At 58.8% G+C, this 19721-nt stretch overlaps 1 long non-coding RNA gene across 2 annotated transcripts; it reads left to right on the top strand.

The window, feature by feature from the left end:
* The first annotated feature begins 478 nt into the window (after positions 1-478).
* Positions 479-11369, top strand: LOC113198602 (uncharacterized). 2 transcript variants are annotated; one of them, XR_013342431.1, is made up of 4 exons: positions 493-554; positions 7631-7770; positions 10692-10851; positions 11141-11369. It is a non-coding gene; the product is annotated as an uncharacterized LOC113198602 (long non-coding RNA). The 2 variants fall into 2 exon arrangements; XR_003302860.2 differs by lacking the exon at positions 7631-7770 and having other exon boundaries at positions 479-554.
* Positions 11370-19721: the final 8352 nt, after the last annotated feature.

Raw genomic sequence — 19721 nt, 5'->3', positions numbered from 1 at the left:
GATGACCTCGTGGCCCCTTTGCCTTCTGGATGCCAGGTGTCCACACTGCCCCGTGGGGCCACAGAGGGGGGCCTTTGCACGTTGCCACTGCCCTGTCCCACCGCAGCCTCCTGGTTCTTCCTGGGGAGCGCCCACTCTGGGCGCTGGTGAAGATTCCTCCCTCCAGACCCCGGGCTCCTCGTGGCAGGGAGGCCTGGGCCCGCTGTCCCTAGAACCCAGCACACAGTAGGGCTCATCCACTGTGGTTGAACCTGACAGCGGCTCTCAATAAGACCCAGAGGATGCCGAGGCCCCATGACTCCAGGCATTGAGCTGCTGGCTCTCTTTGGTCATCTCAGGCTTCAAGTGTTCCAAAGTCCCATTGGCACTGGGGCCAGCAGGAGGAGGACAAGCCCTTGGGGGCAGGGCACCGAGTCCACGCTGTCCCTGCTTAGATTTCCCCTCCCGTGTCTGGGGAAAGACTTACCATCATTTTCACTTTGGATCGAGGGCAGGGAACACAGTGCAGCGTGCAGCGGACCCGGCCACGGTGACCACAACCATGTCCCCATCAGGTCAGGAGGAGCGTTGGCAGCCCCCTCTGCTCTCCGTGCCCAAGTCAGCTCCTGACAGGGCAGGACAGGCCAGCTGCCCGTCTTCCCCTGCAGCCACTTGCTCTGCATCTGGCCGTGTCCTGTGTCAGCAGCTCTGTCACACACAGGTGTCAGTCCTTCTGCATGGCTTCCGCTCTCTTGGGAGATCCCACTTGGGCCCCCTTTCTACCGCGGATGGGCACTGAGCAGCTCTCCAGGTGGAGCGACTGTGAGGGGCTGCTGAGAACATTCTCTCATGAAGGTGCACTCTCCTGTGGGTGGATTCGAGGAGTGGGGGAGCTAGGGTGTGGTGACTCTGTGTCCAGCTTCAGTGGACACCTGAAATCATTAGCAAGTGTTTACCTAATGCACACCTTTCCCAAGTCAGGGTGCTCTGGCGTGGGCACACAGTCCTGTAATCCCAGCAGCTTGGGAGGAGAAGCAGGAGGATCACAAGTTGGAGGCCAGCCTCAGCTACTCAGTGAAACCCTGTGTCAAAATAAAAATAAATAGGAAGAGCTGGGGGTGCGGCTCAGTGGTGAGCACCCCCTGGGCTGAGTCCCCAGTGCTGGGGGCCAGGTGGTGGCCACAGCTGCAGCTGGCCTGGCCTTGTGGGTGGCCATCTCCCAGCGCCGTCACCAGGGCCCTGTGTGCAGAAGGGTCCGTGCTTGGGACCGAACGCTGCAGCTGCTTAAAGTTGCTGGTGGCTTAACTGTGGGACAACGGGCATGTCCCTGTACTCCCACCCATAGCCCACGGTGGGATGCTGGCCATTCCCTGGGGTTGGCACAAAGGGCCTGAGATGAGGTGGCATGAAGGGGGGGCACAGCATCCTGAAGGGGCCGAGGGGGTCTCCTGCAGCTGGGAGCCCAAATCGAGGAGCAGTGGTTTCGGAGAGCAACGAGGTCGCCATTCATAATGCGCGAGAGGTCGCCGGGGCCCCTGGTGGACACGGGGCCTTTGTCCCTGAGGACTGTGGACTCTCTCCTCGCAGTCCTCTGGGGGCGGAAGGAAGTGGTAAAGACAGAGCTCACCCCGGCCACCCAGCTCCCTGTGGAGGCTCTCTGTGTCACCTGCAGCTCTGAATGTCCCCAGAATTCCCCGGGGCGAGTCAGACTTCCAGGGGCCAAAGAGATAAGGCTTGATGCCAAGGGCTTTAGGAAATGTCCATGGTGTGTGTGTGGGTGGGGGCAGAGAGAGAGAGAGAGAGAGAGAAACAGAGAGAGAAAGACACAGAGAGAGAGAGAGAGAGAGAGAGAGAGAGAGAGAGAGAGAGAAATACAGAGAGAGAGAAACAGAGAGAGAGAGAGAGAGAGAGAGAGAGAAATACAGAGAGAGAGAAACAGAGAGAGAAAGACACACACAGAGAGAGAGAGAGAGAGAGAGAGAGAAATACAGAGAGAGAGAAACAGAGAGAGAAAGACACACAGAGAGAGAGAGAGAGAGAGAGAGAGAGAGAAATACAGAGAGAGAAACAGAGAGAGAAAGACACAGAGAGAGAGAGAGAGACAGAGAGAGAGAGAGAGAGAAATACAGAGAGAGAGAAACAGAGAGAGAAAGACAGAGAGAGAGAGAGACAGAGAGAGAGAGAGAGAGAGAGAGAGAAATACAGAGAGAGAGAGAGAGAGAGAGAAAGACACAGAGAGAGAGAGAGAGAGAGAGAGAGAGAGAGAAATACAGAGAGAGAGAAACAGAGAGAGAAAGACACAGAGAGAGAGAGAGAGAGAGAGAGAGAGAGAGAGAGAGAGAGGGACATAGGGGAGAAAGGGAGAGGAAGAGACAGAGAGACGGCGCGGCGGAGGGACCAGGGGGCCTCCTCTCAGGCCAGCCACGCACAGATGCCCGTTGGGTGTCCTGTCAGCTCCGTGAGGACTCTGTCTGCTGCTGAGAATGGAATGACAAGGGGACGGGTTTCTCCAGGGCCACGGCCCAGGTGGGCAGCTCAGCAGGACGGGCTGCAGGTCCAGGTCGGCCTCAGTCCTCGCTGCACCCCAGGGGCCTCCTGTGGGAGGCTGCGAGGCTGCCCAGGGCAGGGCCAGCAGGGTGCTTCCTGGGGCTTCTGGGCCAGTTTGTGTCTCACCAACGGCCGACTCTGTTTCTGCTTCCACGTGAGGCCACGCTGAGACGGAGAACCCTCCACCAAATCCCCTGGACCTGCCCTGTACAGCTGCCCCAGGCGGGGCCGGTTGGACTATCTGTCCCATGACGTGGCCGTGGGACTGAGGTGTGGGAGAGGAGATGGAGCCTGGGTGGGACCAGCCTCCAGAGAGAGTCAGACAGAAGCGCAGACAGGAAAGCTGGGCCGGCGCCTCCCTGGGCCCCTCTTGGCTTTGCGGGCCCTGCCCGGCCCTGACCCCGGCCTTGATCTCCCACCCCCTCTTCTCCTAGTGACCCTGGGACCCGGGTCAGCAGAGTGGCTTCACACAGAGCCAGGCGCACGGTGGGGGCGCAGTGCCAGGTGCAGTGGCCACACCCCTTCTCAAGACGTCCTGGGGCTTCCCTGTGAGGGCAGAGCTCAGGCAGGTGGGGCCTCTGCTGGCGCCCCCCAGGGAGCTGGCCAGACAGAGCCGACAGCCCCAGGGCCCAGAGGGCCTGGCACAGGTGTGAGGCTGGGGCTGGGGTCTCAGCGAGGGGTCCCATCTGCAGCAAGACAGGGGTGCTTGGAAGCCCGTCGGCACCCTGTGGAGGGGTCCCTGCCCACACACGGAGCCTCTGTTGGTGCAGCTCGCTCACCGGTGAGCCGAGGCCGCTCTGTCCTCCATGGGCCAGCGCCCTACATGATCCCTTAGGAGCCACAGTTAAAAAGGGAAGGAAAAGCCCACGCACGTGTGTGTGTGTGTGTGTGTGTGTGTGTGTCTACATGTGTGTGTCTGTGTGTGTCTGAGTGTGTGTGTGTCTGTGTGTGTCTGAGTGTGTGTGTGTCTGTGTGTGTGTGTCTGAGTGTGTGTGTGTGTGTGTGTGTGTGTGTGTCTGAGTGTGTGTGTGGTGTGTGTCTGTGAGGGTCTCATGCTGGGCTAAGTGCCGGGCTGGAGTGTGGTGTCCAGCAGTGGACATTCCAGCTGGCTGCTGTCCTCCTCCCTGGGCTCTGTGGAAGGTGGGGGTTGAGGGAATTGCCTGTGCCCCGCCTTCTTCCTGGTCACTCAGGCCGTGGGCCAGGCCCTGCCCCTGGCTGCCCTCAGTCCCGCCCTCTGGTCAGCTGGTCTCCCAGGGGTCTCTCTCCCCCTGGACTCCACCGGCTGGGACGAGGTGACAAGGAATCATGAGACCCTTTGTCTGTCATCTCGGACACCAGGCTTCCCGCATCTGTCACCCCTTCCTGGCTTCCTGGCTTATGCACCTGCTGGAAAGGGTGATAGGTTGAGCTGTCCTGATGCTCTTGGGGTGACAGGACATCGGGCTGAGTTGGCACACATCTGGATCTGTGTCCCAGCATCTCTACTGAAAGCTGTGTGGCCTTGGGAAAATCATTTAACCTCTCTGAACCCATTTTCCTGGGATAAAATGAGGATAATGGTATTTCGATTCCCAAGGCAATCATGACTTTTAAGGGAGAGAGTCAGACACGCTATCTGGGGTGTAGACATGAGGATTAAGGGAGAGAGTCAGACACGCTATCTGGAGTGTGGGAATGCCGATTGTCATCATTCATCCTTGTTCACTCTTCCCGGTGAGCACGGCTTCTTTCCAGGGTTTCCAGTGCTCTGTTTGGGAGTCCATTCTGGAGCCTGGCCTGTGGTCAGCAGCCAGCTCATCTGTCAGTCTCTCTCCCAGTGATGACATTCCTCCAACTCTTTAGCCGTCGCCACCGCCCAGTCTTCCAGGCTGGCCACAGTGAGTGCCATTAGGAGACCACCGTGCGCGGTGACAAGCTTCAGAACATCTACTCGAGGCCTTCCCGTGGTGTGGAAGGAGGAGCGTGGAATCCGGCCATCCTGGGGGGCTTCCCTTCATGCCCAGGGTCCCGGGAGGGGAGGAAGGGCGGGCAGTGGAGGGAGGGGGCAGGTGGGGGCAGGCCGGGCAGCTCTCCCGGAGGCCCCGAGTGCAGAGCTGGTGGGGGAAGCAGGCCCCGGTGCTCGCTGCGCCCAGAGCACAGTGTGGCCGGGCCAGGGCCTGACTTCCCAGAGCCCGGCGCTTGTCAGGCAAGGGTGCCCACGGGAGGAGCCCCAGGAACACTCTGAGGCCAAGTCCCCGAGTCCCTGAGGGGCTTCCCCGGAGGGACCGTGACAGATGCGCTGCTGGGCTGGCGAGCCGTGAGCCAGGTGTGCTGAGGGCTCAGGGGCCTCCTGGGATCCCCGGGCTCTGCTGGCATGGAGCCCCCACACGGCCAGATGTGCTCCTACTGTGTGCTGCGATGGGCCCTGGTGTGGACACACTGTGTGGGGACCGCACTGCTGCAGCAGGTCTGTGGCCATGGGTCTGCGGCCTCCCCGGTGGAGGCTGTGGTCTCTCAGGGAGAGAGGAAGCAGGGACTGAAGGTGTGCGGAGGACTGCTGCCAGGCCACACTCCCGTGCTGTCCTCAGGCAGCATCCTGCACTCTGGACCACGTGGCTTCCTTCCGGCCCGCGTCCCTCCCTTCAGACAAGATCGTCAGTGTCCACCACGCTTCCCTGTGAGCGGAGCTGCGGACAGGAAATGGCCGGGGTGTCCTGGATCCAGGCCCTTGCCCGGACGTGAACTGGACACGAACACAGGAGAGGAGAGTCTTCGCAGGCGGCCTCAGTGCCGAGCAGCAGAGTCTCCGTCAGAAGCGGTGCCAGGTTCTCGGCCGTCGAGGGTCCTCCGGGAACACCCAGGCTTCTGGAAAGGTCCTCACTTGCCTTTGCCCAATGTCCTGCTGATGGCCTGGCAGAGCTGGAATGAGCAGCAGGCCAAGGGGGCAAAGGGGCACGGGGCCTCCCGCCAACCCGCAGCCCGACGCTCCCCGGCACGAGCCTGTCCTGTCTGCGTTTCTCTCTTCTGCTTCTGTCCACTTGGGGTCAAGGCTGGCCCAGCCCTGGGCGGAGGCCGAGGGGGTGGGTGCACAGAGGGGGTCGCCCAGGACCCGGCCAGGTCTGAGGGGACGACGCAGTGGACCGGGCAGGTCACGCCAGGGTGCCCAGAGGTGTTCCTCTTCCTACCCTGTGACAGTTCCTTCCTCTTCCAAGGGGTGCCCAGAGGGGAGGCAGGGAGAGGCTGCTTCCTGCGGACGCTGGGCAGCCCTGTCCGGGCCCCTCCTCGGGTTTCCCCTGAGGCACCTGGAACTTTACCTTTTATTTAATCCAAACAAGAATCCCTGGGAGGCTGGGCAGGGCTTTCAGAACGTCCTCAGAGGGCTGCTAGGGCGCGGCTCCTGGCCCCGAGACCCCGCCCCCACCCCCACCTCCTGCGCTGTCCCTTCTCCATCTGTGGCTCTCACAGCAGGCAGAGTGACCTTTCAAAATGCAAATCGCAGTGTGCCTCCTCGTCCTCTGTGAATGACTTCCATTGCTCTCAGGACACAGTGGACCGGGCCTCAGGGGACTGCCCGGCCCAGCCTGTGGCCGTCTGCTCCGCTCCAACTGGCACCTGCTTCCTTTAACCCCCCTTCCCAGGCCCTCCGGCAGCCTGGACTCGGGTCCCCTCGGTCCCTTCTGTCGTCCTCCACCCCCTTCCTCAGGGAAGCCCCCACCAGGCCCTGCGCTGAGTCCCTCTCCTGGCCCCTGCTGGGCTTCGCTCCTCAGCCCTGTGATGGGGGCAAGTCCAGGTTCACCTCGATGTCAGGCGCGGAACCCGGGCCTGGAAGGTCACCTGTGCTCAGAATCACGCAGGGGGCTCCGAGCTGGGCTCAGACCTGGGCCTCTCCCGAGTGCCCAGAGCCCCTGAAGGCCCCAGGTGCCAGCAGACAGATCCGCAGAGGCTCCCCACCAGCCCCCATGTCCAGCTCTCGGCCTCAGGCCCGTTGCTTGACACAGAGGAGTGGCCACGTTGTCCCTGCGAGGCACCGGGAGGCCTGTGGCGCTGAGAGGAGAGAAATGAGCTCAGATGCGGTCAGACCTCCAGGTGGCTTCTCACAGAAGTCGAGGTCCTCACCGGGAGCCCTGTGGTCCCGGGTGGACGTCACTAACTCCGCCTGGGCAGAGGCTGGTCCAGGCCTTGAATGATCCCAGGTTCACCCTGACTTTCAGAGGGTGGTCGGGCTGTCGTGGGGGACGTTGGCTTAACAGAGGCTCCACTCCACCTGGGAGGAGCCCTGGCGGAGCGACGCTGCCCTTCCGGGCGCTCCACTCGGCTCTCGGCAGGAGGGAGGTGGGGTGGCCTCGCCTACCCTGACCCTGGTGCCTGTGATTTTGGTTACCTGCGGTCACCTGCAGGCCGGAAACCCCAGAAATGAACAATTCATAACTTAAACTCTATGCCGTTCTGAGTACTGTGACGAAGACAGCGCGTCCCGCCAGGGACAGAACCAGTCCTTTGTCCAGTGGACACACACCAGGGACAGAACCATTCCTTTGTCCAGTGGACCCACACCAGGGACAGAACCAGTCCTTTGTCCAGTGGACCCACACCAGGGACAGAACCATTCCTTTGTCCAGTGGACCCACACCAGGGACAGAACCAGTCCTTTGTCCAGTGGACCCACACCAGGGACAGAACCATTCCTTTGTCCAGTGGACCCACACCGTATCTGCTACCCACCCGTTAGTCACTGAGTAGCGGACTTTATCAGATTGACGCATCGAGGTGCTTGTGTTCTGGTAACCCTGACTCAGTAGCCTCTCTGTCCACACCACTGGCCTCACCTCATCTCATTTATAAGCATCCTAATGTCTCTCCCCACCACAAAAGGGGAGAGTACCGTAGGAGACATTTTGAGAAGAGAGACCACATTCACCCAAATTTTATTATGGCTTATGGTTATGATTATTTTCTTTACTATTCATCATTACTGCTGCTCCCTTACTGTGTCTGGTTCATAAATTAAACATTTTTATAAGTAAGTGTGTATGGGGGAAGAATAGTGGACCTACAGATTGGTATGTCTTGGGAACACACCCCCACAGGTACGGGGGGGTACCACATCATCAACCCCATTTTACAGATGGGAAAACTGAAGACGAGCAATCACCCAGTCCCTGCGGGTTTGCAGCGCGTGGTCCTCGTCACTGGCTCCTCGTGCCCTGTCTGCTGCTTAGGTTGACGGTGCTCTGTGCTCCACGGGATTTTTAGATCCTTAATTCAGTGAGTCTTGATCCTACACACAGGCCCAACCCGTGTCCCTTTCCTTGGTGCCTGTTCTTTTACCTGCCACGGGGGGGTGGGGGGCAGTGGCCAACGGTGGGGATTCTGGAATCCGGTGCCCAGGTGTGCATCCCAGCTTGGCCCCTCCTGGGAGTGCATCTGCAAGCCTTCCTGGGCCTGGGGTCTGCATGTGCAGAGGGACTTGGGTGAACCTGAACATGCCCATGGACTGGTGTGGGAGACTGAGCGAGTCGTTGCTGGCCAGGTGATTGGTCAGTGCGTGGCCCACAGTTCTCTGTGCACTGCTGTGTCTAAAGCAGCAACAAACCCACATTTTTTCCAAGAACAGAATGTGGTAGGGGAATTCTAATCTGCCCCTGGGTGGCCGGCTGTGCGATTGGCTTTGCTTAGGGTCAGGAGACCCAGGCTGCAGAGTTGGCCCCGCCTGACTGGCCGAGTGCCCGTGGCCAGGTCACTGGCTCTCTCTGAGCGCCGGCTCACGTCTGTGCAGCAGGTTTAGCTTCTCCCGAGACTCCTCCCAGCATCCACAGAAGCCCTGGCCCCGAAGCCATGGCTGAACCCGGGGGCCATTCTTTTCTTTATAATCAGTGGGTTTAAGATCCACGCGTCAGAGAGGCACCGCCTGCGCTTGGCCACGGGCCCCCGTGGGAAGCCGGGAGTGGTTAATAACCGCTCAGATGCAGCCGCCGCGTCATTCCTATTTTCACTTCGTGGCTGATGAGGGGCCGGGGCTGTCATTGGTGGTGGGGTCCTGCCGGAAGCGTATCAAGGGGCCCTTGGGAGCTCTGTGCTAACAAAGGGGACAGGATGCTGTGCTCTCCGAGGCCACGGCCTTCTCTGGGCCTAAGCTGGGGCCAGTGCTGCTCGGCCCTTCCTGAGGCGACCTGGGAGAGCCCCTTCCTGTGAGTGGTGTGGGGCCGCTCGGGTGGGCTGGGCTGAGCCGGGCAGATTTGTGCTGGTGACAGCCCAGGGTGGTGGCCAGCGGAGACTGCAGGAGGCCGGGAGGAGGCCCTGACCACTGAGGTTGGAGCACTGTGTCTGGGAGCCCGGCCTGGAGAGTCTCCCTCACCAGTCTCAGAAGGAGTCCAGCCTGTGGACATCTTGGATTTGGACTCATGGCCTCCTGGACTGTGAGGCAAAGAAGTCTCTGTTGTTTCAGGGCACTGGTTTGTGGTATTTTGTTATAGCAGCTGTAGGAAGCTGATACAGACTGACCCCAGAAAACACACTTCAGCCCCAAAGGAGGACGCCTACCTCTCCTCTCCGCTCCGAGGAGGGTGGGCAGATGGGCTGGGAGGGTGGCACATGCATTCGCCTGCACGGCTCTGTTTGGGCCAGTGCTTCTCAAACTTCAATGCCGATGCTGTCACCCGGCCTGGATGCAGACCTGGCTCCCTGGGGGTGCCGCACTGTGGCCTGGACCAGGCACTGGTCCGCACAGGTTTGGAGCCAGATGTGTCTCCAAATACGCAGGAGCCGTGGAACACCAGGCGCCCTTCAGGAGGTGGGACAGGCCAGACCTGGTGCAGGCGCCACCCCGTCTCCCACTGCTGATCCCTGGCAGGAAGGGAAGGGCTTGGGTTCCTTGTCCTGCTGGAGTTGGTGAGGGGAGCTGGCTGAACTTCAGGATTGGCCAGGGCGTTCTGCTGATTGACAGGCGTTGGTCAGGAGATCCTGCTGATTGACAGGTGTTTCCGTGGGTGCCTGATGGATGTTCCTTTCCCGGGCAGGCTGCTTTGTTCTAAGTCACCACCACCAACCTGTCAGGTAGCATGTCTGTGTTCAAGGGCTGCGGGGGGGAGAGACGGTGTTCCCAGGACTCGGGAATCCACACAAAGCCTGCAGCGTCCGCTGCCTCTGGGGAGCAGAACCGGGCGGTGGAGGAGATATCCCCTTTTTCTGATCTCTTCTTTCAGGCTTTGGAGACTGTGCCCGTTTGTGGGCCAGGAGGGAGATGCCCTGTTCGGGGCCATGGGTGTAGGGGCTAGTTTGGAGGCCACGGAGTGCAGAGGGCCAGGGGCCAGGAGGCTCCTAAAAACAGACCTTGTGGGTGGGGGCGGGGGCTGGGGTTGTGGCTCGGTGGTGGGGGGCTCACCTAGCCACGGGAGGCACTGGGTTCCATCCTCAGCACCACATAAAAATAAATAAAATTAAGGTATTGTGTCCAACTACAACTAAAAAAAAAAACAAAAAACAATAAAAACAGGAACAACAACAAAGATGCCACCCAGGGCCTGTGGGTGGGAGGTCTGGGCACAGGTGTCTGGGTTTAACGAGCTCCCAGGGGCCTTGACTGAGCCAGGAGCCGGGCGAGGACCCTGAGGAGGACACTCGTCCGCCCTCCCCCAGTGGCAGGTGGGGCTCACCTGCCCACCTCCCTCAGGGCTGGAGGAGGGGAGCAGGGAGTGGGGCTGGGGCACCTGCAGCCCCATGCTGGGCCCCACCCCAGCTGCTCACAGCTCAGCTCTGGATAGGGACCCGTTCCTTCTCCTTCCCGGGGCCATACAGAGCACCGAAGCCCCGGCTTGGCTTTCCCGGAGCCTGCCCCCCTCAGCTCTGGGGCCAGCTCTGAGCAAAGCGTGGGCAGCTGGAGTCCCCCGAGGCCCCTGTCCTCGAGAGCAGATGGTCTTGCCTGGGACTCTCCGTGTCACCTCCCCTGTGTCTGATCTTTTATGAGGAGCCAGTCCTGCAGGGTAGGGGCCCACCCCCACTGCGGTGACCCTTTTCCCAGACAGCCTTGTCCCGAGGTGCTGGCTGGAGAGGACAGGATCTAGCCCAGAGACTGGGTACAAAGTTCTCTCCTGGAACGCCCCTGAGCACCCCCATGGGGTGCCGATGATGCGTGATTTGTGGTTACTAAGAATGTGTCTTTTCTTTTCTTTTCTTTCTTTCTTTTTAAGCTCCTGCATGCAGAGGCTGCAGGCCAGGCCCAGCTGCCCCCACACAGACTCCAAGAGCGAAGGGGCCTGGTGTCCAGGCTGCCCACGTGGCCTTGTCTTGTTGGTCTGCTTGTCCTCAGGTTCAAAACTTCAGGTCAAGACTTTTTAAACAGCCCTCCAGGTGAGCCCGGGTGGGGCTGGGGCTGAGCCCCGGGGCGACCTGCTCTGGGGGTTGGGGGTTGGGTGCTGGGTTCTGTGGCGGCTCTCAAAGGCTCCGCCAGGAACAGTCACCCTGGGTGCGGCACCTTCTGGGGGCTGGGCTCTTTCTGCCACAGTCACTTCCTTCCTGTGTCCTCTGCATGAGAACTGGTAGGTATTGGCATTGAGGGTGGGATTGCAGGTCCCCTGCTTGGGGACAGGACAACTTGGGTTTTCTGAGCAGCACTTTTACCTTTGCTTTTGATCTGCAGGGGCCTCTCACCGTCTCCCCGGGGCCACTGTGAGTGTGTCTGTGCTGTGCTGCAGCCGGGCCTCGCCTCGCTGGTTCAATAAACCCTGCCAGGCCCCCCACCTGGCTGGGCCATGGACACCCCTCTCCATGTCCTGCGTGTGGACTACACAGGACACCTCTGGTCCCTCAACAAGGACACGGTCTCCTTCTTCTGTGTTCCTGACCTTTAGCACATAGTAGGTACTCAATAAATGCATTGAATGCACAGATGTTCGTGCTGTGACTTGAGAGGTCTGACTCTGAGGTGCCACGCTGGGGAGGCCAAGCAGCTGTCCACCCTGGCTGAGCAGGACCTGGACTCCTAAGCCAGAGCTCTCTGGGGGGAGACAGAAGCTCCCTGTGGGCGCCTCACCTTGCTGTTACTCACAGTTAAAGGAAAAGATATGTGGGGCCTTAACTTTAATAGTCTATCTGACCCAGCCCAATATTCCCAATGTGATATTTTAGCATATAATTTGTTTTAAGTGTATCCAGGGCTGGCTCATCTGTCCGTGGGACAGCTCTAGATCTGTATTGCATCTGTGGTCCTGCAGTTCAACACTCATGACGGAATGACCTAGGGGTAGAGCCATGTGTCCCGCCCCATCCTGGTTTGGATAGTGTGTGACAAACACATCAGCTGTCCCCCTGTTCCCGTGGGCAAAGCTGGATGAAGGGCATCTGTGACCTCTGCAAACTCTTGCCACTTTCCATGAACTTAGAATTATTTCAAGTTTTGAAACAGCTTTGACATTTGACACAGTTTGCATTCTTTGAAAAAGAAGTCACTGAACTCTGGTGTGTAATTCCCACCTGTTCCCTGGCTCAGTTCAGAGGCGGCTGCTTCCACCCCTCCAGCCAGGTGTTCCCGGGGGGCGGAGTCCCAGGGGCTGTGCCTCTCTGTGGATGAGCTGCTGATGGCGGGGAAGGGGCGCCTCCTCCCAGCCTGGTTTGAATCTGTTAAGTGGGGATGACGGTGCCCCAAGGAGTGAAGAGGTAAATGAGGTACCGCTGGCCGACACCCAGCCCGGGTCAGTGGCTGGGAGCCGATGTTCCCTAATTACAGATTTGAAATCCAACATGGCAGCTGTGTCTGGCTGCACCTGATGTCGTGCATCCTGCTGCCTCTCTGCTCATCTTCCCCAGTGATTAGGTTCCCTGATGTCTTTCTTCATTTTAAACGCTGGGCAGGAAGGAGGATGAGCCCCCGTTAGCTTGGGCACCTGACTCTGCTGCCTTGGACACACTGGCCCTTCTGGAAAGACCTAGCTCCTGGTGACACTCAGCACAAAGCCAGCCTTGCCTGAAGGGCAGACCTGAAAGAGCTGCATAAAGCCTCTTAGGAAACCGGCTTCCTTCAGGAGCCCTGGGCTGCCGGCACCATAAAAGGCCAATCCCCCACCCCCGCCCAGCAGGGCATAGGTGAGCAGCAGCCTGGCTCAGCTAAGCCGCACAAGCTCCTCCAGCAAGTGTGTGCACACAGGCATGAGCCACAGGAGATCTTGACACCTTTTATGGCTTTAGAGGAAGACGGAGGGCCCCGCACACCACAAAAGCAGAAACAGCCTTAGCCTGTGAGACGTGGTTGAACTCCCGGTGACACTCAGCACAAAGCCAGCCTTACCTGAAGCCAGAGGTGGCACTGCCATTGCCAGGCAGCTGCACTACAGACTTGAGTGCCTGTGTGGCTGCCGTCAGAGGAACCAGAGGAGTCAGCAAAGTCTGCAGGGGTTCCAGGTGGCGCCCATGTTCCATGCCTGGGCTCCGGTGGCTTGTCCCTGCTCCTACAGGCGGGGCTTGCCCTCCTGTCCTGTGCAGTCGGCCACGGACTCCGCCTCTCTCCCCCCACCTCTTCCTCTGTGGAGGGGAGTGGGCAGGAGGTCAGGTGTGGGTGGCATTCAAACCTGACGGGAAGGGCGGGTAGAGAGTGGGAGCCTGTTCTGGGCAGAATGGAAGGGCAGCCAAGCTGAGCCGGGACCTGGGGGTGGAGACCCTAGGCCAGAGCGTGGGGCCTGAGCGGGGGTCTGCCCCAGACAGTGGGCAGTCACAGAAAGTGCCGAACCCCGTGGGCGGGATCTGTTGGGTTTGCCTGGCGGAACTGAGCTGATATGGGTGGGGCAGGGCGAGAGCCGCCATCCATTCACCCCTGGGCTGAGCACCTGCTGTGGCCCAGGTCCCCACCAAGTGCAGGCGTCTTGAGGGCTTTGCCTCTTGGTTACTTAGAGGACAGTGACACTGTGCCTTTCTCACTCTGCCTTCCCCAGCTGCCTCCCTGGAGGCCCCATCACCCCTGCAAAGAGGCTGGCCAAGTTTTGCTTGGGTAATTTCAGGTAGGAAGCAGAAATCGCCTGGTTGTTTTAGGTTCTGAACTTTGAGATCGCTGGGCCCTTCCTGCCAGGTTCCATTTCTTCTTTGCACCCCGTGCCCTAGCCCCTCCCCCGCGTCCTAACCGAGCTGGTGGCTCTAGGGCCAGGGACCAGGGACGGGAAGTCGTTTTCAAAAGAGACAAAATAAACCTTCAAAAAGCATCAGAGCAGCACAGAGGGAGAAATGGGGGAGTAGTGTCACCACGGAGACCAAGGTCCGTGCTCATGGCGGGGAGTCACGTCCGCCGTGCTGACCCTTGATGTGTGATGAGAGGGCACTTCGCCTCCGCGATTCTCGTCCCCCAGCTCCTACCACCAGTGGTGGGCACTTTACAAAACACCTGACCACACTGCTCAAAGCCCCCAAGGCGACCACAGCCAAGGACATTCTGAGACACCTTCAACCCAGAGAAGCGTAAGGGGGACAGAATGACTAAATGACATCTGGGATCCTGGAACGGAAGAGGGACATCAGGAGAGGGAAACTGAGGCGGTCTGAAGAGGACGCAGCCTTGAGTGACTGGCAATGTGTCAGCATTGGTTCACGGACCGTGACACACGAGTCAGGGTGACCTAAGACGTGCCCCGCAGCTGGAATGGGGTGGGGGTCCCGCAGGCGCTCTCGTATCACATCTACGGCCACCGCATCTACTGGTTGTATTTGGCTTAGCCCTGTGTCTGGTGGTGACCACGAGCACCACCTAGTGGCCACATGGCTACGCTGGCCCTGGTCACCTCCGCAGGAAGAAGGGTCAGGAAGCGCAGCCCTGTGGTTCGGAAGGGAAAAGAGTCTGCTTCCTGCCCTGTAGTGGCCCCTAATCCGGGCAGGGACACAGGCAGGGCACCCGGGGGCGGCTCATCAGAGGCAGAGTCGCACCTTTGCCTTGAGTTGGTCTGAGTGACCAATCCTGTGGCACGTGGCCCAAGACGTCCTCCTGGGGGCACCGGGCCACATTTCCTGCTGCCTCCCACGGTGCTTGGGCGTGGTGGCAAGGGCCCTTTGTCCCCTGGGAAGAGCTTAGACCCTCCCCATGACTTTTTTCCTGTCTGTTCTTAGGTCCCAGGGTCACTGTAGCTTGAGAGCGACCTTGACTTGTTAATTTAAAAAGTGTGGTCCCAGACGGTGACACCCGGGCCTGGATTCCACTATGTGGGGGCATTGGGGCAGAGTGGGGAGTGGGAGGCTGGGGGGGGGTTCTCTTCCTTGTGCCCCTCCTCTCCAGCAGCTGCTGTTTTTGACTAGGGTTGCCAAATAAAACCGGGATGCATATATTTAAATCTGAATTTCAGATAAACAACCACAATCATATTTTTAGTGTAATTATGTCTCATGAAATGTTTGGGACTGTTGATATTAAAATTCATTATTTACTGAAATAAAACTTCGCTGAACATGCTGTGTTTTTATTTGCTCCAATTCTTTCATTTATTTATTTATTTTTTGGTACCAGGGATTGGGCCTGGGGTGCTTAACTCCTGAGCCACACACCCAGCCCTTTCTATTTTTTTAAAAATTTGAGACAGGGTCTTGCTAAGTTGCGGAGGCCGGCTTTGAACTGGAGGTCCTCCTGCCTCAGCCTCCCGAGGGGCTAGGATTACAGGCCTGTGCCACCAAACCCGGCTTTACCCCGATTCTCTACCAGCCCCAGTTCCGACCCCTCTGGGTTGGGGCAGTGACAGGGATGAGGTGGTGGGGGCACAACACCTCTGCCTGGTTCCGGGGCCTGTCAGTTTCTGACGGCTGGTGGGGTCCGAAGCTTAGTGACCGAGGACACGTAAGGTGTTCTCTTAGAGTTCCCCAGGTCAGAAGCCTCAGGTCCGGGGTGGGCAGGGCCGCACTCGCCCTCGAGCTCTAGAGAACCCCCGCCCCAGCCCCACCTGGGACCCCCCCTCCGTCTTCCTGCAGAGTGCGGCATCTTCCACTGTCTCCGTCCCTCTGCGTCTGGCTTCCACCTGGACCTCTCCTTCTCCGTCCCCCTTCTGTCCCCTCCCTCCATCGGAACCCCTGTGGTGACAGGGACCCACTGAGTCACCTGGGACAATCTCATCTCAAGGTCTTTAACTCTGTGGGGTTCTGGGTCTTCGGGTGGATCTCGGCCCCCAGGTAGCAAGCTGCCTGTTTCCATCTGACCAGGCTCAGGGCCACCTCCCTGCGCCCTCTGCACCCCTCCCGCTGGGCTTGCCCAGGCAGGTCCCCTTGCTGTGGATGCTGCTGCTTTGGCATTGCCCTGCTTGCCCTGTGTGAAGGTCCCTGCAGCCTCTCGTGCTGGGTTCCCGTCACCTGGGAGGCCCTGGAGGGCCCTTCTGTGCTGACTCCAGGACCGTGCTTTCCTGTCCCAGGTTCCCACGCTGACTGGAGCCCCCGAGAGGAGCCACCCAGGCCTCAGGGGACATGGAATGCCACCTCTGAATCTCTCCCAAGAACCCCTCATCTCCATGGCCTTGGGCCTTTTGCACCACTGTCTGGGGGAGGGATTCAAAAAATTGTGTTCTTCTTTAAGGATTTTTTGGTGAAATTCACATAAGATAAAATTAACCCTTTTAAAATGTACACTTCAGAGGGCTGGAGTTGTGGCTCAGTGGTAGCGCGCTCTCCTAGCAAGCGTGAGGCCCTGGGTTCAATCCTCAGCACCACATACTAACAAACAAAGGTATGGTGTCCAACTACAACTAAAAAATAAATATTAAAAAAAATGTACACTTCAGTGACTTTAGCTGGCTCACACCTGGGGTGACTTGTGTCTAGTCGGGAAGCATTCTAGCCTCCAAGGGTCCCCACCAGGACCAGGTGCTCCCACTCTTCCTCCCGCCCCCGCCCTGGGCAGCCACCAGTCAGCTCTCCAAGGCTCTGCATGACGGACAGGTCATGTGAATGGAATGAGCCCTGCGTGGCCCTCCGTGTGTGGCCCCTCCCGGTGTCCTGTTTCCCAGGTGCATCTGTGTTCCTGCCTGTCTGTATTTCATTCAGCACCTTTTGAATGCCAGGCGTAATCGTGCACAGAGAGTCCATACGGATCTGATGGAAAGTGTGAGTCCACCTTTGGGCTGCTGTGCCCGTGCTGTGTCCCTCCTTACGCAGTGTTGAATACCTGGGCTCAGATTTGGGTGTACATAGGAGAGGAATTGCCGGGGTCACGCAGTAATTGCTCAGCTTTTTGAAGAACTGCCAGACTTTTCCTGTTCGTTGTAACATTCCCACTGTCAGGGTTCCCATTTCTCCATCTCTGCGATAACCCTTATTTCCATTAAGTATTAGCCATCCCAGTGGGTGGGTGTGTTTTTTATTGTTTATTTTCTACTATGAAATGCTGCATAGGGTCCAGCAGGCTTTGTGCCATTTGCTGTGAGCTACATGTGGTTATCTAAACCTGAGTCAAAACTAACTGACCTTCAATGAAATGAAGACATCTGTCTCTCTCTGCTCTCTCCCTCTAGCTCACATGGCACAGCTGAAGTTCATGGGGGCAGTACTGAGGGTCCCTCCCTTGGAAGGCAACCTCGCCTGTATTTCCTGCTGGGTGAGGGTCTCCCAAGCGCCTTGCCAGTCCAAACTTGGAGGATCCTAGGATAGCTCCAGATATGGGCACGGGGGGCGTGTGGTGACAGACAGCAGGGGCCCAGCTGCAGAGGGTGCTGGTGGGCGGCTCAGCCCCTCTGAGTTGGACTCTGTCTCACCTGCCAGGCTGGCTAGCAGGGCCGTCCCCATGGCTGGCAGGACCAGAAGCCAGGACCCTGGGGCGCTAAGGAGAGATCAGTGCTCAGAGTCAGCCTACCTGGGGCCAGCCCCGTGTGCAGCTGCAGCCTGTGGGGACCCCCCTGGGAGTGGCTGGAATAGCGCAATGGCTATTCAAAAAGAAAAAGAGACAGTCTTTTCTTCATCGGCGGCGGCGAAATTTCAGACACTTTAAGTTTCACCCAATTCAAAGACCGCGGAGAGTGCGTCGGCTGTTTGTTATGTACACGCAGCTGGCAACGGCTCCCTCCACATCAGCTCCTGCCCCTGCTGTCGGCACTTGAGAGGCCACTACTCTCTCCCCCCCCCCCCCAGCACATCTCACTTATATGAATTTGTCTCTTCATCGGCACCACAGCTGCTCCAGGGGCCACTGCAGATATGCTCGAGAGCCTTGAGGCAGGACTCAGGGACCTGCTCCGTGTTCCAGTACCAGGTGTCTTGGACATCAGGAGTCCTGTGTGCAGGTGACAGACACCTATCTGGAGCCAGCAGAGGGGAAGACTCGGGGCTCTTCACCCGTGTCATTGGCATCCGTGAGAAGGCATTGGCTGGCTTGGGGACGTAACACTCTGCTTCTCCTGGTACCTTGGGCTCCGGGGTCGGAGGATTTCTCCAGGAGCGGCCATGTCTCGTGAGTGGTGGGCAGTCAGGCCTGCAGCCCTCGGGCAGGAAGGGCTTCTGTTTTTGTTCTAACCTAAATGGCCAGGAAGCATCTGATTGGCAGACAGCAGGGGTGCCTGGGTAGGTGACCAAGCCGACCCCAAGCAGCTGATGTGGCTGGACTAGGAGTCCCCCACAGGATGCTCCATCCTGTGTGCAGTGATCGGGGCTGCAGGCTGGAAAATCAGGCTTCACTGTTGACTGTAAAGCTCTGTTCATGTCCCTGAGGACCAGCTCATTGGTGTCAATGTCACCCCAAGTGCAGGCAAACCTTCCCTTCCTGGTTGCCCCTTCCTTGGATCTCACAGGAAAAGTTGGGCCCCCCAGGCTTTGCCCAAGTGCTGGGGATGGCAGGTCTCTGGTGACCTCTCCTGCCCTAGTCACAGGAGGGCCGAGCCTGGCCCAGGCTAAGCGTGCTCTGGCCAATTCTCCACTTCGGGCATCAGCCAGAGTCCTTTGGCTTCCTGAGGTCACCCCATTCTTTACTTCTTGAATGGCCACCCCTTGGTTCTGCTAAGGAGACTGGCAGACCTAGCAGGGACATTGGCTGGGGGCCTGCGTTCTCTTGGGGAGACGTAGGAACTAAATACAGCAAAAGCACTCGGCAGCGGAGGGCAGCAGGGCAAAGCAAGGCACTGAGGAGCCAGGCAGCCTCCCAGGTGGCCAGGGCGGGCACGTCCTTGGGGGCAGAAGGCATGTCCTTGGAGCCAGGCCAGGTGGAACTGGGACAGGAGGGGACCAGCACCTCCCACTCCTTCAGCAGATGGGGGCTGGGAGATGGAGGAGGCCCGTGAGTGCCAGGCAGGGCAGTGGTGCTCACGGCTGTGGTGGGAGTGCCACACACACAAGTAAACTAGAAGACAGTGCTGCCTCCGTGGATCTTACAGCTGTCCCAGCCCAAAATGCCTGGCACCCCTGGGTTGCTCCTGTGCAGTCAGGTGTGCTAACTGGGGCCACTCACCTGAAGAGGCCAAGAGTTTCCACATGACGGAGCTCAGGTCAAGTTCAGATGAGGCTGTGTGCGAAGGGCCAGCCTCAGGCCTCTGCAAAGTGGGCCTCTGAGTTAAGACGCTGTGGTTCAGGATGTCCAGAAACTGCTGCAAGGAGTCACTCTGGGCTAGAACCCCGGCGGCCACTCCAGTCACTGCTGCCACCGTCTTCCAGGGAGAGCCGCTGGGTCATTTGGACCCACAGAATTTCAAACAGCAAGTTTCTGCTGGTGGGTGACTTTAGAGAGCAGAGTCCTCCGTAGGAGCAGTGTTGTCATTCAAAGGGGTCATTATGGAGAAGTCAGTCCTGCTCCTGCTTTTCCTAGCTTTTCAGTTGGTTTTATCTGTCACCCCAGCTTGGTGAGTGGCCAGGAAGGTGTTCACAGTCGTGACTGACGCGGCCTCGCTGTCCAGAGGGCAGGTCAGATCTGGGATTCAGTGTGAAGTGCTCCAGTGGCAGCAGCATGGGGAGGAGGGCGTATTGGAGGAGGCCAGGTGGCCATTACCAAGGTCCAGCCTGAACCACCAGGTCCTTGGGAAGTGAGCAGACCAGGCCATATCTTAGAGGTAAAGTAGATTTACTAATCAAAATGGGGAGAGGAGGAGGAGGTACCCTCCAGGTCTCTTGTTGGGCCATGGGAGGTCAACAGGAGAAGCAGTCTAGGGACTGCTAGGCTGACCGGGCTTGCTAGGCTGAGTGTGAGGTGCCTACAGTGGACCTATGGGGTCAGAGTCCAGGTGAGCAAACCTGCTGGACCTGTAGGTTAGTGCTCAACACAGCGGGGGGGGGGGGGAGGGGGGAAGGGGGCT

The sequence above is a fragment of the Urocitellus parryii genome, chromosome 15 (genome assembly GCF_045843805.1).
Source record: "Urocitellus parryii isolate mUroPar1 chromosome 15, mUroPar1.hap1, whole genome shotgun sequence".
Classification (NCBI taxonomy): domain Eukaryota; kingdom Metazoa; phylum Chordata; class Mammalia; order Rodentia; family Sciuridae; genus Urocitellus; species Urocitellus parryii.
The sequence above is the reverse complement of the archived record's forward strand: the minus strand, read 5'-3'. Positions and strand labels throughout refer to the sequence as shown.